At 38.4% G+C, this 6,332-nt stretch overlaps 1 pseudogene; it reads left to right on the forward strand.

The window, feature by feature from the left end:
* The first annotated feature begins 834 nt into the window (after positions 1-834).
* On the forward strand, positions 835-3,608 carry LOC137239050 (myrosinase 1-like; annotated as a pseudogene).
* Positions 3,609-6,332: the final 2,724 nt, after the last annotated feature.

The following is a 6,332-nucleotide window of genomic DNA, read 5'->3' on the forward strand; positions in this document are numbered from 1 at the left end:
GAATGAGGACAAAACGAAGTACCTGCTGTCGTCGAGCGAAGAGTCAGCGCATACGCGCCTTGGCAACCACGCTACTGTTGGCAGCCATAATTTCGAAATAGTAAAAGACTTCGTTTATTTGGGAACCAGCATCAACACTAGCAACAACATCAGCACTGAAATACAGCGAAGGATCAATATTGCCAATAAATGCTACTTCGGACTAGGTAGGCAACTGAAAAGTAAAGTCCTCTCTAGGCGAACGAAAATCATACTCTACAAGTCACTTATCGTACCCGTCCTGCTATATGGGGCAGAAGCATGGACCATGATAACAGCAGATGAAGCGGCTTTGGGAGTGTTCGAGAGAAAAGTTCTTCGAAAGATTTATGGACCTCTACGCGTTGGCGATGGCGAGTACCGAAGAAGATTTAATGATGAGCTGTACGAGCTATACGCAGACATCAACATAGTCCAGCGAATTAAAACCCAGCGGCTGCGCTGGCTAGGCCATGTTATGCGAATGAATGATGATGCTCCGGCCAAGAGTGTTTCTATCGGAACCCGCCTATGGAAGCAGAGGTAGAGGGCGGCCCCCACTCCGTTGGAAGGACCAGGTGGACAACGATTTAAACTCCCTTGGTGTGACCAATTGGCGCCGGTTGGCGGAGCGAAGGAGCGACTGGCGCGCCTTGTTGGACGGTCATAACCGTTTAGACGGTTAAGCGCCAATTAAGTAAGTAAAAAATAATTTAAAATCATACTTATGAACTACTACGTGAAAACTAAAGGGGGAGGGGGGTCTTAAAATATGTGGTCACCGAGGGCGGCGAGGGGGATAAAAAGTTGTAGAAAATGGGTCACGTAGTTTGGGTACGGTCCCTCTACGCAACTGGCGAGTATCCTCCAATGGTGCGTAGGCCTGGTGTTAAAGAATACATTTGTATGCATACAACATTGAAAGCACACGCTAAAACTTATAGCTTATATAGAGAAAAATATTACAATACTCAGCGTGGTAAAATTGGCTTAGTAAGCCAAAGTCGATTTTTCTATAAAAAGTATAAAAACACTCCGGATGAGGCATTTGAAAGAGCAATTCAGTATGAGGTAGATATGAAGAATGATGTAACTACGTTCGTGAGGTGTTACTGGTAAGTTGAGGACCTCGGTTATTCAGTGAGATACGATACAACTAACAGTTGTAGACATATATGTATCTTCAATAACTCTTCAAAATATTTTTTAGCGGATCATAACAACTCATAACTTTCAAATAATTTTTTTTTCCCAAAACAAGAAGTAGTATTGTAACGTACTCCATTATTCAGAATTGTGGCATCGGGCCTATCTGGCAGATTCCTCTTATTTTTTTTGGCGGCTGAAATACTATGGGTAGTGCTATCCTCGTGACTGTCTATGAGTGGAGGAGTGTCGAGGTTTTAAACAGTAACACATTTAGCAGTCTCTAGCCTATCTGCGAAGAAAACGGACAGTCAAGCCTTCAAAGCTCTCTCATCTTACCTTATCTGTTTTCAAGGCGCTCGTTATCAATGATTGACTGTGGGAAATGAAAGGCGTCAACTTCACATCACAAAACTTTGTGCCATCAATACTAACTTTTCCAGTTTAAGTCCAGAAAGTTAAATTCAAGTTCAGCATTTTCAATTTTACTTCAGAAATTCCAATTTAAATTGAGAAAACTGCAGCTCAAGTTCAGAAATTCCTATTTAAATTCAAAAAATTCAATTCTGGTGAAAAAGTCCAGTAGATCATGGTCATGTATATAACCCTTTCTTCTGGCGTCATATTATTATAAATTAGGCTTCATCAGAATTCACACCACTAAGTCGAAACTATTAAGCGCATCTACTCCTTATGACCTAATCTTTTGATGAAACCAATATATACATAACTATTATTTGATGTGCTTAGTATGTCATTCTTCACAGCTTGGTTATATGAACGAACCCATTTACGGTAAAACTGGAAATTATCCATCTACCACGATAGAAGATGTTAGTAAAAATAGCCTTGATGAAGGCCTGCCGGAATCGCGCTTACCCGTCATTGGTGATGAATGGTCTAAAATCATTAAACGATCTTAACTATTATACGTCTTCACTTGTTGAAATGGCGACGTTGTTCGAGTGTCCCATGCCATATTTCGAGTATGATCAAAAAATAACACTTTCCCAAGATCCATATTGGATGTCGCCAAAATCTGATTGGCTTAAAAGTGTTCCACAAGAATTTGAAGACATTTTGAAGTAAGTATGTTGAATGTATGAAATTAAGACATCATATAAGTAGTACAATTATCGAGTTATGTACCTATATATGTGTGTTATAGATGGATACGTGACAATTATAATAACAACGTTGAAGTAATGGTGACAGAAAATGGTTGGTCGGATGAAGGTAACTTGGATGACGGAGGGCGTGTTGAGTATCTTTAGGTAATGTGAGAAAAGTTTGCTAGCAACCAAATAATACTTAGAAACACAACCAGCCCAATTCAAAACAAAAATTCCTTGCGAGTTTTTTCACTTCTCCCTTTCCTCTTATTCTCAACAATGTTCGAAAAAGCGGAAACCGGTTATGGGAGAAAAGTAGGTATTATGAATGAGAGAAGGGAATGCACCAAAATAGTTATAAAGTTAATTGGTTCTTTTAAGAAAGAACGCAAATTTGTGTAAATCTTTCAAGTATGTAATCGGCATGCGCCGGAAACTTCTCCTACTCTAACGACGATTGTTGACCAAAGGAATGCCAAACTTCTGACTACAGAAAAGTCAAAAAGTATGGTCTATCAAACCCTTTAAACATTATTAAAATTTTGGTGTAATTGTACATTATCACACTATTCGGAGTGATATCCAAACTAATTTTGTGATCAACGCTGTTGCCCGTTGTGTTGAGTAATGGCAGATGTGAGCAGTAAGCCCCAGTGGTGTGGTGGTAGCGTGATCCGTCTTTCACACCGAACGTTTTTAGGAATAATAGTTGAACAAAAAAGGCAATGAGTGCCAGTTATTAGATCCCGAGTAACATTCCTGTGTGAATTTGTCCTGGTCTTGAAACTTTCTGTGATCAAACAGATTTTCTGGTAAAGCTCCTCGCATTCCCGCTTCTCTTTGTCTCCAATTATCGCGATGTCCTGTGACGATCGCACCCAATTAAAGACGTATATGTGCATATGTAAGTACGTTCGCAATATAATGTATAATCTTTTCAGGCCCATTTGAAAGCTCTCGAGAGAGCAATTAAAGCTGGATGTAATGTTACACATTTTTCTTTTTGGAGTTTAGTCGATAATTTTGAGTGGAGTAGTGGCTATACGTAAGTATGCGCGTTCTGCACAATCAAACATTTTATGAATTTCTTTAATATACATTTATTTTTTAAATTTAACTTGTTGCAGGGAAAAGTTCGGGCTCTACTATGTAAACAGGACGAGTGTCAATAAGGATCGTGTCAGAAAAAAATCAGCCAAATATTACACGCAAGTGATTGAAAGTCGTATTTTAAAGAATGGGGTACAATCTCAAGCATCATATTTTGCAGCTATTTTGCTCAGTATTTTTATATCAATTAGTTTACTATTATACAATTTAAATTGTTTATGAAATGATAATTTAAATCTTGGCCTGCTGAGACTTAGAAATACTTTTGGGATTCATGCTTTGAATGATACCATATTTGCTTAGTTCATTCTGGGTTGGTGCATAGCCGCTCTTCACGAGGTTCAGCATTCTGCTGTATTTATAACAGTTGGGAAATTCCGGATCTAAGTTGTAATATCTCTCAATGGATTTAGGTTGATCGACTTCGTCGCGGCTCGAAATATGGCAATGTGCATTACTAGGTTCCAGCATGAATAGACACATCAAGTTATTTCGCTGATCAAAGAAGACGAAACCAAACTGATCAAGCTGCTATCAACGGCAGGCCTAGAATTGGTATTTTGGATGTGCACGCTCTGCGAGGTCCAAACTAGCGGCTCCGACTTTTACCTCGCGGTAGGCAGCATCTGTAAGCGTCCCTGAGTAGCGAAGACAGTACGCGCAATGACGAACGTAACTCCATTCCTGAAGAAGAGGTAGATACCCCCCCCCCCCCCCCTTTTAGGTCAGATATTAGAATTACTGCAGGGCCTCCATCAGAAGTCTGAAAAGCTTAACCTACCGCGAAAGACAATAAATTTAGAGTTTGACTGGGGACAGCTGCTTTTGCTGAACACGATTCACTGATATTTGATATCTTGAAAATCCTACTCAGTCTGGTCTTTACGTATTCCGACCAGAAATTACAAAAACAATTTGAGAAAAAACATATCGCGATTTGGTAATATAAGATACAAACAGTGCTAATCTGAAATGGCAATTCAACAGTTATTGGTTTTACTTGCCCCACGCAGGGTAACCTGGAATTCCATTCTGGGCACATTTTTAATTTAAAAGACTATGCTTTCTATCAAATTGGAAAAAATAGAGCAATATAATTTTTATAAATTCGGCCAGTCGTGGATTCATTGAACGAAGCTTAGGCTTATTTTCATTAGAAAGACGGGTTTGTATTTCATATGCTCAAGTATGCTCCGGTTTTACTCAATGGCCGCAAGTTGAAGCTGACAAGGAGAATGTTGTCAGAGCTGACAAGCCAGATTTAGCTAAGAGCCTCTTCCAACATGGTCTTATAGTTATCGCGCAGTGAACCTGCTCAACAAGCGGTCACACAAAATGAAATCGAAAAGTACAAACAATGGCGCTGAACATGGGCGGACAAAAAACTTCGATGTAAGTTTCCAAACTACGCTGGATTCACTTACAAATTTTTTATAAGTTCATGGTTTATAAGTTCATAAAAACTGGCTTTATCTAAATTTTAAAACAAATCCGGTTTGCTCTTATGATCAGCCTAGGCTCAGACTTTCAACTGTGTACCAATCACTTACTGGAGACATTCACAGTGAACATAAATAGCGAAAATATTGCACATGATGGGATCTAGGATTTTAAAAGTCAAAGCATCTGTAGCTAGCCTACCATTTTTTGCCTTAAATGACTTACTAGGCAACTTTGTAAACATACATGCTCTCAAAACTTGTCAGCACTACCTTGTGAGTACATAGATCTTTTTTATCACACGCGTAATATGGTAAGTGATCTTAATTGAAAAAGGTCGATCAGAATCTTAATATATTTTACATTCATTTTGGCAATACTATACCTTGAAAGTATAATTACAAGCTATCTAGAAACAAAAAAAAAAATTGCCCTGAAAATGGCACAACGCCAAAACCGGTTCACGTCAAAACCAACTTGAACAATGGATGGAGAAAAAATTATACCGCTTTTCTACACTGTTGAAAAATCAACAATACTAAACGAGCCTGTGGAACTTGTCATTTACTTAAGCATCAGACGTTTTATCATAGCTCGAACTAGGAGGACATTAGAAGCATGGAAGGCGGCCAAGTCCTTTATCTAGTCAACAGCTTACAGAAAACGTCTACAGGAACGTACAGAAACTACGCATTCTGGTATTAGAATGAATATCAAATTCAAATATATTCTTTGCAGTTACAAAGACTTAACCAAACTTTCTAAAAGTTCGGGGTTTACTGCCGTAACCAAAAAGTCTTAATTGGAGACGATCTAGTTCGCAAATATGAGTATTTTTATATATGGAAATCACAGTGCCATCTACGGCATTCAGAGACTTGATATCAAGTTTCAACAATTTTACAGGTTTTACAAAGAAGTAGCAATAATAAAGATTATCAGTAAACTATTTTTTTGGTCTAAATATTTCTTTTTTTAAGCCCATAATGCCATAAATCAATTCTCCAAGGTACAATGACATTTCCAGCTAATAAACTGGCAAATTAAATAATAACAGCCATGGTAACAACTCAACAGCGTTACAACAACAACTGTAGCCCGTCCAAAGTATGTACAGATTTATTAATAAAACGGAATTTAAAAAGTCACAACATAGCAGAACAATAACAACAAGTAAGGAAGGCTAAGTTCGGGTGTAACCGAACATTACATACTCAGCTGAGAGCTTTGGAGACAAAATAAGGGAAAATCACCAAGTAGGAAAATGAACCGAGGGTAACCCTGGAATGTCTTTGTTTTGCCATGGGTATCAAATGGAAGGTATTAAAGAGTATTTTAAAAAGGGAGTCGGCCATAGTTCTAAAGGTGGACCAGGGGTGACTCTAGAATGTGTTTGTACGATATGGGTATCAAATTAAAGGTATTAATAAGGGTTTTAAAAGGAAGTGGCCCTTAATTGTATATGTGAAGACGTTTTCGAGATATCGACCAAAATGTGGACCAGGG

This window comes from Eurosta solidaginis, chromosome 2 (genome assembly GCF_040869045.1).
Source record: "Eurosta solidaginis isolate ZX-2024a chromosome 2, ASM4086904v1, whole genome shotgun sequence".
NCBI classification, from domain to species: domain Eukaryota; kingdom Metazoa; phylum Arthropoda; class Insecta; order Diptera; family Tephritidae; genus Eurosta; species Eurosta solidaginis.